Below are 13770 nucleotides of genomic sequence, written 5' to 3'. Positions count from 1 at the left end.
GAGGAATTACATGTTCAAAGCTAATCTGGGCCACAGAACGAAAGCCTCAAAAAGAAATCAAGGGCTATGATGTAGCTCAAAACTAGAATGCTTACCTAACAAGTACAAGGCCCTAAATTTGATCCCTAGCACCATAAAAATAAATAGACAGATAAATAAATAAGCTTTAGCTTCTTTATACACAAAGAGAAATAAAAGGTCAATTATATGTCCTAAATAAGAAAGCAATTGAAATGGTTTATTAAAAAAAAAAAAACAAAAAAACAATCCAGGCAGTGTGGTGGCTCATACCTATGATCCTAACACTTGGGGGCTCTGGAAGTTCGAGGCCAGCCTGGTCTAGAAAGTGAGTCCAACAATCATATACTGTCTTCTAAATTTCAATTGCAAATGATACTGCAGCTTAATATGCAGCACTAAAGATTACCTAATGAATGCTATCTCAAAATAACCAGCTTATAGTTGAGAATAATTAGACTTAACAGTCAGTAAATTTTAACATCAAGCAGTGGGGGAAATAGTTACCCCCACATTCAAAAAAAAATTAAGTTTGAACCCTAACTTCTTCTAATATTTTATAGTTTAGCTCTTAAATTTGTGTTTATGGTCAGTTTGAGTTAAAAAGCTTATAAATGATATGAAGTAAAGGATCCAACTTAATTATTAATAAGATGTTAACTAAAAATAAATAAGTAAGATGCTAACTGATCTAGGCTGGTCTATGAAAGTGCTTTTTACAAATCCAAGTAGCCTAGTAAAAACACCTAGCATTTCAGAAAATCTATTAAAGGTTAGTTTTAGCTCCAGCTATACTGGAAAGATTTATGAATCTCTGAAAAAAAATTCTATATAAACTACTTTATAAAAATTAGACAATTTTGGGCTGGGCTCAGCAATTAGGTTGCTCTTCCAGAGGACCAGAGTTCTATACCCTAAACCCACATGGTGTCTAGCAAGTATCTATACCTCTAGTCCCAGAGTTATCTGACACTCTCTTCTGTCTTCCAAGGACACTGCATGCATGTGGTAAGCAATCAAAGATGAAAGCAAAATACCTACATACAAAATACCTACATACCTACATACCTATTTGGGAAAGACATTCTGTCGAACTACAAAAGGATGTTTCCACAGAGAAGAAACACATACACCTATTTTCCAAATGCCTAAGTATCCACTTACCAGCTACATAACCACATGTATTATCTTTGGTATATATGACTACTGTGGGCCAGTTTTGTGTTTTCTTCCAACTACACTGTCAGGTAGCAACATATCACATATTCCCCTCATCATCTGCCTTTTGGTCAATTATACATTCCATCAACATCTGAGGTTAGAAATGTAAACTGAGGCTACAGATTTCTCCTTCCCATGACAACAAATGTCATCTTCATACAAATAAAGAATGGCTACCCTTCATGTCACCAGTACCAAATTCAAAGCCAAGTAACTGCCTCAGACTCAGTGAAGGAAACCAGATATTTTAATCTGAATAACATAACACAGCCAATGGAAAAATACCAATATCTTATATTAGTAAAAACACTGCTAACAAATGTAAACATATAACCAAGTATTTTTAAGACATGACCATAGTTTCAAACATTTTCTCTCATAAATCATCAAAAATCCCAGAAACTCCAATAGTAGAAGGTATACAAATTGTATATCCTAGAATACCTCTGTAACCAGAAATACTCTGTCAAACCATAGTTTCAGGGCCAAGTATACTGTCTCCATAGATACAAACTCATTTCTCAGGGCCTTAAAAATGCAGTTGGGAAGCAGAAATCATAAAAAGAAATCTACACTATCATAGACTAGGGGAAAAAAAGGTAGAAAGTTTCATACAAAAGAGCAAATAGATCCCTCTAGGTTAAGTACTTAAACGGGTTCTTAGCAGACAGCACTTAAGTTGGTGTACAGTAAGAACCACAAATACAGAAAAGATGGAATTGATAAAGGCCAAGAGGGACTTCACAGGAAGAAACAACTTAAATTTGGTTGGACTGAGCTTCACAGATGGAAGAATCTTAAAATTAAAGGAGATATATATATATATATATCAAGACCAGACTATTGAGAAATTTAAACATCATAAGGGGTATGAATTCTTTTCATTCACTTTTGTAGGTTTATATATTGTGTTAAAAGATGAGTGTTGAGTTTTTTTGTTGGTTGGTTGGTTGGTGGGGGTTTTTTGTTTGTTTGTTCACTTTTGTTTTTACTTTTTTGAGTCAGGGTTTCTCTGTGGAGCCCTGGCTGTCCTAGAACTCACATACCAACCTGCTTTGGCCTCTCAAGTGCTAAAATTAAAGGTGTGTGACACCACTGCCAGATATAAGTGTATTTAAGTACAGAAAATATAATTTACCCAAGGTATAAAGAGAACACAAATATTCCAAATAAAGCACCACAAACTGGGAGAAAAAGTGTTCAAACAAGAAGGTACTTCTAGGAAAGAGAGGAAGGCCATAGCAAAGCCCAAATAAAACCAAACCAAGTTACATAAAAAGTTGGTGTCTTACTTTTGCAACTACATTTACTTAAGTTTAAACTGATTTTATAAAAGCAATATAAATATAGACGGAATGGCTCTCACTGCATCAATTACACATGAATCAATTTACTTCAAACATTGTACAACTGAATGTTAATCCTCAGACTTTATTTATTTATGGCTTTTTCAGGGACAGGTTTTCTCTGTTTATCCCTGACTGTTATGAAACTCAATTTGTAAACCAGGATGGCCTAGAACTCAGAAATCCACCTGCCACTGCCTCCTGAGTGCTGGGATTAAAGGCAGGCACCACCATGCCTGGCTTAACTCTCAGACTTCAAAAGTAATATACTGTAACCTCTGTTAGTACACAGATGCAGATCAAGCACAACAGCTTAAAATATATTACCATGAATGAGTTCATCATACTATCTCAAGCACATTTCAAGAGTAAATAAATAGGTGTCCCAATACCTAACAGTACTAATAAAAAAGTGTTAAAACAGCAACAAGTAAAAATCTCCCATAGAAGTTAAATAACATTCTCCCCAGAAAAAGTAAAATGTCTCATTACTGTCCTACCTCTTAACCCCTCACAGAGCAATAAAAAAAATAAAATAAAATAAAATCAATGTTACAAAGGATTAATGAGACTATTTTAAGAGCCCCAAAATCAAGAGAGGGCAGATTTCTAAATATATTTTAGAATTACCTCACTTAATTAAAACTAATAATTAAGAGGATCCTGCTTTACTTTTCCTAAGCATAATTCAGACGACTTTCTAATGGCCCGTCACAAACCAAGATCCTCGGGTCTCCCCTGGCCTCTCTACGTAAACCAGGTCAGTCACCCACGTTGGATCAACAGGGCTATAATGCATGTTGCAAAAGTTGATAGAGACACCGCGGGGTACAGGAGCCACTTATTATATAACACTTCCAAGTATTTGTACATCACGTTTATTAAGACCATCACAGGTCAAATACACAATGAGAACAAACATTGGGAGCAGTGCGAGGGTAACCGAAAGGGGAAATCGAGGGGCTGTGATACAAAAGTCAAGCAAGGTGGTTTCAAAACACCAGTGTGTCTCCAAGATAATGGGCGGGTTCAAACTTCCTGCCTAACCTAAACTGCCTGTCCCCGGCACTTAGAGCAAGTATTACGGCTCTTTTGTCTGTGCAATGACCGGCCAAATTTGAGCAGAAAAACAAATCAACAACAACAACAAAAACACAAGGTAGTTGCAGTGAGCGATCGTTACCGGGAGCGGAGTTCCAGCTGCCCATCGCCACCAGACGCCTCAACTCTCACCCTGATTTGCTTAAAAATGGCAACAACGGGAGGCCACTGTACCAGGCGGAGAGAAAGCAGACGGGGACCAAAATACAAGTTTGGAGACCAGCACCAACTTAAGAGTGACAAATCGGGTGTTTACGGCCTACCGAGAACTGGGAACGAGACCCGAACATTCGGACTCGGGAGGAATCCCAGTTGCCGGGATGCGGCGGGCAGAAGGTCAGCGCCAGCCAGGCAGCCGACCGGGGCCAACTCAGGTCGGTAAACAAGCCGGGCGGGCCACTCTCCCTCAGCCCTCAAGCTGTCCAGGTACCGGGGAGCCCAAGATGGACGCTCGGCCGCCGGCAGTCCCGGGCCTGCGACGAGTTGTCCCGCAACGCTGCCGCCCGGAGGCTCCGCAGCCTGGACCCCGCGAGGCCCCCGTCAGGCCGCGGCCGAGCCGCGAGGAGCCTGCGGCGCGGCGCCCCCAGCCCGGGCCCGGTTACCTGGCGGCTGCGGCTCCTCCTCCCCGTCTGAGGCGCGGCGCCCGGCGGCCGCGGCGGCGGCGGCGACTCCCGCACGGCCCGCGGCGACGAGCCGAACCCGGCCCCTCTCCGCCTCCCTCGGCGCCGCCGCCCACCCCGCTGCTGCCGCCTCCGCCCTCCTTCCTCAGTCAGGACATGTTCTCCGCGGGCCCGCGCGAGGCTCCCAGCGGCCCGAGGGGCGGAGAAGCGGCGCGGAGGCGGGGGCTGCGGCTCCGGGGCAGGGGCGGAGCGGACAGAGGACAGCCTAGGGCGCTGAGGATTCCGAATGGCGGCGGTCAGGACCCTAGAGCTAAATAAACCCCGCGGCGGCCGCACAACGTCAGGGACTGGACCTTGCTGCTCGTCGTCCTCTGATTGGTCCCGAGACCTCAGGGGGTGCAGCCAATAGGCAGCCGTCTCTTTCCCGGCGCAGGAGGCGGGTCGCGGCCGCTTGACGTCAGCGGCGTGAGTCCTGATTGTGAGGCCGCGGTGCGCGCCGTTCCGCGGCGCGTCTTCGCGGGTGGCGAGTGTCCTCAAGTGTGGGTGTGGGACGCGCTTGGAAGGCTGCAGCCGCGACCTCCGGGCCGCCGTGGGTTCTCTGTGCAACGGAGTCGCCAAGGCTTTGAGTCAAGCGCGAGTCTTACGTTTCAGGAGTGAGCTGCTCGCTAGCTGGGAGGCTGCTTCGCGGCTCTAAGTAGTTTCAAATCTTTTTAAAATTTCAGTATTTTGAGGCAGGCTCTCATTCTGTGGCTCAGGCTGGTCTGGATTTCCTAATGATCTTCCTGCCTCAGTCTCCCCAAGAGTGCTGGGATTACAAGCCCTGCTTACCTTGCATTTTATTTTGTTTTGAGACGGGAGTTTCTGGTGGTTCTAACCCCACCAAAGAGGTGGGACGGGTCCTGAACTCATGAACCTCCTCCTGCCTCAGCCTTCCAAGTGTTAGACTTAGGGATGTGCCACCGTCCGTGCTTGGCTTCACCTAGCATTTTATTACACTTCAGATTTTTCAAAGTGTCAATTGCCCTAAAACTAATGTTGAAGGCAGGAGAGATGGTTCAGGGGTTAACGGTGGCAAGCGTGACAACCTGAGTTCCATCCCTAGTATCCACGTAGTGGGAGAACTAACTCCCACGAGTTATTCTCTGATCTACACACACAGTAAATAAATGTATTTTTTTTTAAATAATATGGAGGTTGGAGAAATGGCCAGCATTTAAGAGGACATTTTGCTCTTGCGAAGAACCAGAGCTCAATTCCCAAAAGCCACTTCATTGGACTACAGTCACCTGTAACTCCAGCCCCAGGGCATCCAGTGGCCTCTAACAGCACCCACACTCAACTTGCGCACACACATAGTTAAAAATAAAAATGTTTAATTAGTATGTTGAAAGAAAATTACAGCTCTCTGAGGGGGAGCCATTTAGTAGTTGTGTTACTTAAAGTTTGATGTTTCTACAAAGTGAGTGGGAACTCACTTTATAAAGCTGTCTATGGTATTCTGAGTTATTTGCATAAAATGGTATAAGATGGATGTATGCTGCACCATGGCCAGCAAAGAATATTAATGCCTTGTATAGCTTCCCTTCACCAGATCTTTCACAACCAGTGAGGTGCTTCCTCTCCATAACCATTACTATGAGGTGGAGGCCTTCAACAACCCCCATCTTGCCTAAGAACTTATCCAGAAACTCAGTTTAAATGGAAATAGCATATTGCCTACAAAACAACACATTCTCGAGGATATAATTAACTCATTTATAGATAGAATCACACAGCATGTTATTATGTAAGAACAATAGTTTAACACTTTGGAAGAACTTTTCTTTGAGCCCTCATGAATACTTGCAGCTTTCCCCTTCCTAAATCAAAGCTTCAGAGCATTTTACCTGCAAATGAGCACCAATCTCATGATGAGGTGTCTGAGTTGTAGTTTATTTTAGTAATAAAAGGGGGTGTGATTTAGAGGAAGCTTTTTAATTCAGTTTAATAAATGTCTAGTAAAAATGTGTGCACCGAGAAGTAAGTACACAAAGATAAAGAAGGCTCACCTCAGTGGTAAGAACTATAGCACAGAAAGAGGCTAAGTCAAAAATAACCACAGTACAAAATGGGATTGCTAAGTAAATTAAAGTGAAAATCATCTTATAACTGAAAGGGTGAACAAAGTCAAAAAAAGGAAAAAGAAAGAAGAAAGAAAAACTGTATTGAAGACAAAAAGACACTTGATAGGAATCTGGTATTCTCAGAACTGAGGAGGCTGGACCAGTACACAAAGTGCTTTGAGTTGAGTCTTCTGAATCCATGTAGGACAGCCAAGTGTGGCGGTGCATGCTTGTCACATCAGTGCCAGAAAGGAGGAGACAGGAAGATTCCTGGGCCGTACAGCCAGCCAGTTAAGTCTTGTTCCAGGCCAGTGGGAGATCATGTCTTAAAATACGAAGGTGGATGTCTCTGGAGAGTGATACCCGCGGTTGACCTTTTCCCCAAGGCCTGCACACTCCCACAGGAGCGTACACAAAAAAGAACGCATTCGTTTTCGACCCTGGCAACACCGGAATCAGTGGGACAGCTTTTTAAACATGGGCTTCACCTGTTGAGACCTAGTGAGAGGCTCCCCAGTGGGAGACTCTGGGCACAGAGAGGGCTCAAATACCCTTCAGCTACTGTAAAGTACAGCCAGTCCTACCCACAACATTACACAGGGAGACACTGATACCTGGAGATTCTAAGTGGTTTAACTCGCTGATGAACAGAACAACTGACTTGGCCATAGATAAGAAACAAACTTGAAGGCCTGTGAGTTGGCTCTGGCGGTAAACATGCTGCAAGCCTGATGACCTGAGTTTGGTCCCTGAGACATCGTGGAAGAAGAGAACTAGCTCCCATAGGCTATCCTCTTCCACATGTGTGCCATGACGGGCACACACATCTAAAGAATGAAGTATGTGAAGGCATAGACTATACATTTTTAATATATTTCTTAGAACCACCATGATAATGTACAGGGTCAATACCATTTGTTCTACCTTTTCTGTGAGGTGTTTCCTGGGCTACCTGTAGAGAGAACAATCCCATCATGTTTGCCTTCTTTGTCATTTGAGGATTTCTACTTAATTCTTTTAATAGTGGAAAACAAGGACTGGAGAGGTGGCTCCAAAAAGGACTGGAGTTATAAAGAGCCCAGCACCCATGTCACTCAGCTCACAGCCTCCTGTAACTCCAGCTCTAGAGGAGTCTATGCCTTCTGGACTCTAAAAGCACCCACACACATACTTAGAAATAAAATTAATCTTTTTGTTTTGAGGCAAGGTCTCTCTGTGTAGCTCTGACTGGACTAGAATTTGCTATGTAGACAAGGCTGGCCTCTTAGCTTACAGGGACCTGCCTGCCTTTGCCTCCCAAATGCTAGGATTAAAGACATGCACCACCATGCCCAGCTTAAAGTATTTTTTAAAATAACCCCAAGAAGAGTTTTGCATGATAAAGTCTATATAAGAACTACCTTCCTGGAATTGCCCAAACAAGGAAAATGGGGGACTTAGAGAAATGGGGACAGAAAAACAATTGAGAGACAGAAGCTAAAACCTGAGTAGCCTCAGGAGTGGAAAAAAGGGACAGAAGTGGAATGCAGTGAGTGATGAGGCTCACTCACTCGAGGAAGGTTTTGTTTCAGAACCCTTCTATTTATGGTTTGCCAGTACCTGAATGTGGGACAACAGAAAGAATCAAACGTCAGAGGACTGCCTGAGTGTGGTAGGAACAATGTTGGGACTCTTGGGAGGAACTAGGTAAGGTGAGATGCCCGCCTCCGATCAGTTGTGTACAGACCCAGGATTCGGAAGAGGGTGGCGGCAGCTTGTTAGGATCCAGACACTATACTAGGCTGACCCTGGACACAAACAGCAGAGTAGGTACAGTAGAAGTCCTGAAAGGAGGAAAAAAAAACCCCAGCAGAGAAAAAGAATGAACAGTCAGAAAGTTAGACAATGCAGAATTTGCTGCGTTCTTGAAGCTGCAGGTGTGGTGAGCCTCGAGTACGTGGTTCCCACAATAGTGTTTGAAGCCTGCAAACTTTGAAAATTAGAACCGAGAAAAGGTCAGTGTGTCTGACAAACAGCTTCACTGACCTTATAGAGAACAGTTCTCAGTGGGATGATAGGGAGAGATGCCAAGTGTCAAAAGCTGAAGCCGTGTGTGGGTTTTGAAACAATGATTACAGACTACTGGTCCCAGAGCTTTGACCACGAGAGGAAGGCAGGAAATAGAGGGACCGCCACAGTGAGGGACTGGGCCCAGGGAAAGGTTTTGTTTTCCGCATATCGGAGCACTTTTGCAAACAAAGGAGAAAAGGTGGAGGGGAACTTGTTGGAAGCCGGAGGGAAGTCAAATTCAGAGCAGTCTTTTGTTGCATGTTGGCACCTGTAACAAAGGACACTGGTTTGGGGGAAACTAGCACTTTCCTGTAGCCTTCCTGGATGCCAGCCACAAACCTGCATGGAAAACAAGATCTCCTGTGAGCAGACAAAATACACTTGTGAAGCATCAGACAAAATACGGCTCATCCGGGGGTGGGGAATGGCTCAGTGGGCAATGAAAGCGCTTGCTGCACAAGCATAAAAGCCTGAGTTCGCATCCCCAGAACCTTCTTAAGGCTGGACGGGCCATCACATACCTGTAATCCCAGTGCTTTTAAGGCAAGATGGGAGGAGGAGACAGACAGAAGAATCCCTATCTGTTCATGGCCCAGCTAGCATAGCCTATACAGAGGCAGACAACAAAAGGACCCTCAACATGGAAGGTGAGGTCCAACACCCAAAGTTGTCAGCTGATCTCCATTTGACCCATGGCATATGCATACCTTTACTCACATAAATGCGCGTGCGCACACGTACATCAAACATAGACCTGATTGGTTCCTCTGACAGTCTTCCACTGTGCTGCAGCAGGTCGTACCTAATGGGCAGGAATCAATAGTCACAGTGTGGTATGGGGAAGAGGAAACCCTAGAGGACTAAGAGAAAGAACAACAAAAAATAGCGATATGGGCTGGTCAGTGTCCACCCCAGGCATACATGCTAGCTGGCATATACACTTGTACACAAAGATTGACCATATGTCTCCTCTGGAGCTCCCTGTCTCCTCCCTTCCCTTTCACTCAAGCCATCGTTGTCTAGCAGTTTAAAACACCCAATTACAGAGTATGTAGCTATACAGAAAGAGGACAAAAAAAGTCTAAGGTGCTTAAAAATCCCAATCTTGGGATGGTAAGAGGATCCGCTCATTATTGGACTAATGTCCTCTGGGCCTTATTGCATGTATCCAATAAAACAGCTTCCCAGCAGACAGCTTTGGTGGGTCTTCCCTGCATTTCTGACAGCAGTAGGAACAAAGCACCCTGTGGCTAGACTAAGAATGTGTCCAATCACTCTTTGGCCAGGTATCCATATAGGCTGGACTCGCTGAGTTATAAGACAAGCGTCGTTATTTTCTTGATTCTTTTTAAGTGAGCACAGCTCAGTGGATGATTTCTTGTCTATCATGCATGAAAACCTGAGATTGATCGCCAGCCCAAAAAGGACGAGGAAGGGAGAAACAAGATAGACCAGGGTCTGAAGTAAACTCACTGTGTTACCTGAACCCAGAGCTGTGAGTGGCACAAGCATGGACTTTTAGAGTCAAAAAGTCCTGAGTTCAAATTATATTCTTGTGTATCTGTTGCCCTGATATCTGAGCTCCAGCTTCTTCAGCAGAAAAGTACAAACTACAGCTGAATTTAGTGTTGCACACCTTTAATCCCAGCACGAGAGAAGCAAAGGCAAGTGGACTCTGTGAGTTCAAGGCCAGCCTGGTCTACACAGTAAATTCCAGGATAGATAGGTAGGGCTACATAGAGAGACCCTGTGTGTCTCAAAAAAGAAAAGAAAGGAAGGAAGGAGAAAGAAACAAAAACACAAAATACAATTTCCCTAGCAGATCCCTAACTGAGGATCTGGTAAGATAAGAGACAGAAAGTCTAGCAGGCCTCACAAGCATTTGATTAGTACCACTTTGTTTGCTTTGTGTTTTATTTAATCAGACAATGGTTATTGGAGAATAAATCCATACCTGGCACTGTATCAAGAATTGCCAATGTAAAGCCAGGTGTGGTGGTACACACATGTAATCTCCCAGCACTCAGGGAGACAGAGACAGGGGGGATCGCTGCGAGTTTGAGGGCAGCCTGGTCTACAAAGTGAGTCTGGGACAGTCAAGACTACACAGAGATATTCTGTCTCAAAACACCAAGAAAGGAAGGAAGGAAGGAAGGAAGGAAGGAAGGAAGGAAGGAAGGAAGGAAGGAAGGAAAAAAAGAAGGAAGAAGGAAAGAAAAAGAATTGGAGAACTGACCATGTACAGACAAATAAGACTGTCTCTGTGTCAGAGCTAACAGAGGAGCATGGTACCTAGCCCAAGGGTCTTCATGCCCTCTAATGGATGTTGAACTTGGGTGGGAAGAAAATACATATTGATTAACCAAGATAGAGTATTTACGTCAATTGTTAGCACAATTAGCAGCCGCAATAGAATTAACAGACCTATGGCTTGGCACCGAGAAGTATAGATTCTGTCTGGGGTTACCTTACGGTTGTGTCCATTTCAAATATGATTTATTTTCACAGCTTCAAAGTCATGGTAGCCATATGACTTGCCATTGGGTCTTGTCATTTAATTTATCATTGAAGCATATGAATGAATATTACAGGTTTTAAAAAAACATTCTGATATCTAATATCTTACTTTAGTCAGTTTCCTTGTAATGTCATTTATTTTGTGCATTAATAATAATAATTATTATTATTCATCACCATCATCATCCCAGGTGGGATGGCTCAACAAAGTCACTTGCTTCTGAGACAGGCGAACCTGAGTTCAGTCTCCAGGACCCACATGGTGGAAGAAGACAACTGGCTCCTGCAAGATGTCTTCAGATCCTGACCTCCACCCACACGCTGAGTTGTATGTTCATGCTTGCTTGCTATCACTCTCTCTTTCAATCAATCAAAAAAATGCATATTTTTTTCAATTAAAACATAAAAGTAAAAAGTAATTCTGGTCTGTGTGGTGGTGCATGCATTTAATCCCAGCACTTAGGAGGCAAATGGGTCTCTATGAATTCAAGGCTATCCTGGTCTACAGAGTGAGTTCCAGGCAAGACTACACAGTGAGACAAGCCCCAACCCAGAAAATTAAGAAGTGAAGCGCTTGCCACACAAGTATGAGGACATGAGTTCAGATCCTCATAACTCATATTAATGCTGGATGTGTGTGGTGACCCATTCCAGCACTCAAAAGGTGGAGAAAGCATTTCCAGCTAGGGAACCAGAATTTTCAAGCTCTGGGTTCTGCCTCAGTAAATAAAATGTAGAACAATCAAGGAAAGCACCTCCACAAACATCTGTAAGCACATCTGCATATATATGTAAACTGACATACATGCAAACACTCATACACACAACCACATACTTGGGCAAAAGGATAAAAGAAACCATAAGCAAAACCTGGGTTTTGTGGTGCATGCCTGTGATCCCAGTACTAAAGAGGTAGAGGCAGAAAGGCCATATTTGCCTGATTGTTTTTAATAAACCTCTTTTCATTGCACTGCTGACAAGTTGACATCTCTATCATGCCAAGCACACACATGCACACATACTGAGATTACATAAATATATGCATATCTACACACAGAATATACAAATAGCATGTACAGGCATGAATGTATACATAAGAATTAAAAAAAAACTGATCTGAATGTCTTATCGTGTGACACTTATGGAACTGAAAACATTTTGCCATTTTGCCATTTTGCCACATGGTGCAATGACAAATTAGCTACAAGTGATTTCAAAACAGAGCAGGTCAGAATGCCTGGCTATTTTTCATTCCTTCCCTTCCAGTCACTTCAGGAACAGTGCAAGCTAAAGCTGTTTCAAAGTATTTGAGACTCTCCATGACGTCATTGCAGGGTTTCTTAAGTTGACTAAAATGACTCATATGCATGACTTCATTTGCTTCAGAAACAACATGCACATTCAAACAGTGGGCCAACAGGAGGAGCCCAACTGGCAGCCTCAGGGTTAATGTGGAACCGTGAAGAGCCGCATTCTGTGACCTTTGATACGGCAGGTTTATAATGGCTGTAAATAATCGCTAAGTGAACCCTTCTGCCCAGTACAGACTCACTCAGTTGTTCCACATAAAAAATACAGCGTGGATTGTCCTGCACTGATCTCCGGCCTCTACTCTTCACACATTATTTAGAACTTACTGCTGATGAACAAAAAGCGCCTTTCCCCCTCGTTTAGATGTTCTTGATGATTACTGGAATGTCCCGGACATTTAGAATGTGACATGGTACGTACGGGTATTAAAAATAAAATATTGCAAAAACATATGAAGTTCTCCTGAAACAAGGTCTAACTATGTGGCTTTGGTGGCCTCAATCTGGCCCTGTGGTTCAGGCTAGCCTCAAACTCCCAATGGACAATTTTATTTGTGCGTTTGTGGATGTGCCTGCACATGTGCGCATTCGCCCGGTGCGTTTATCTGTGAGCACGTGTGCAAAGACCAGAAGAGGAGAGCATCAGGTGTAGTCCCCTATCGAAAGCCAGCCCAGTCGTCAGGAAGAGCCAATAAAAAGGAAAGTCATGAGCACTGTGAGCCAGTTACGTGGAGAACAACATTTAAGCACATCCTCTGTGGACATAATGAGGGCAAAATCCCTGTTCCCCCGCAGACACAGCGGGTTGCGGGGATGGCCTTCTGTTGTTTGGCAGACTTTGAGGTCAAATCAAATCTGGGTAATCAGCTTAGTGGGGAGTGAACCAAGGATTTACGTGTGCCTGCTGTCTGCAGTCCTGATGCATGGGGTTTACTCTGTCCCCACACGGCGTCATCATTGCTGGGGAACGTGTGCCTGGTAAGTTATATTCAGTGGATAAAATGGAAATAACTACACAAACTGTCTTCAGAATGATGGTGCATTCTTTGTAGAAGTCATTCCCAGGCCTAAAGTTTGTTTTGAACGTAGAATCATATCTACAGTAAAAGTGTGCAATTCACAGTGACTTCCCAGATTATCAACACTAAACCAGATAATCCCCGCCCACAGATTGCTGCTCTGCCTGTGCCCTGTGGAAGGAGATTTGGAATTTTGTTTCCAATTGAAAACAAATGAACTAAAGTTGAAAAGTAGACAAGAGAGGCAGGAAATCCCCTTCACCCCAGAGCCGCTGAATCTAAACCTTACTACACCACGTTTCATAGCCAATGTGTACAAGGAAGGTTCCAGAAGAGACAACGGAAAAAAGGTATTTATCTCTGTATGGAATATGGCTTCATACGACAACGGAATTCCAAAAACTGTGTCTGACCTTTGCTTAGTAAAAATAACTGATGGTAAAATAGTAAAATATTTACTACGCTTA

General features: G+C 43.6%; 1 protein-coding gene across 2 annotated transcripts in view; it reads right to left on the bottom strand.

Moving 5' to 3' along the window:
- Positions 1-4422, bottom strand: part of Zranb1 (zinc finger RANBP2-type containing 1) — a 53392-nt gene extending 48970 nt beyond the window's left edge. For both annotated transcript variants that reach the window (XM_021652573.2, XM_021652574.2), the window contains exon 1: positions 4289-4422. The gene's annotated coding sequence lies outside the window, so the exon portion shown is untranslated. The remainder of the gene's footprint in view (positions 1-4288) is intronic.
- Between the last annotated feature and the right edge of the window lie 9348 nt (positions 4423-13770).

Source organism: Meriones unguiculatus, chromosome 1 (assembly GCF_030254825.1).
Source record: "Meriones unguiculatus strain TT.TT164.6M chromosome 1, Bangor_MerUng_6.1, whole genome shotgun sequence".
NCBI lineage: Eukaryota > Metazoa > Chordata > Mammalia > Rodentia > Muridae > Meriones > Meriones unguiculatus.
Note: the sequence above shows the minus strand (reverse complement) of the source record. Positions and strands in the feature narration are given on the sequence as shown.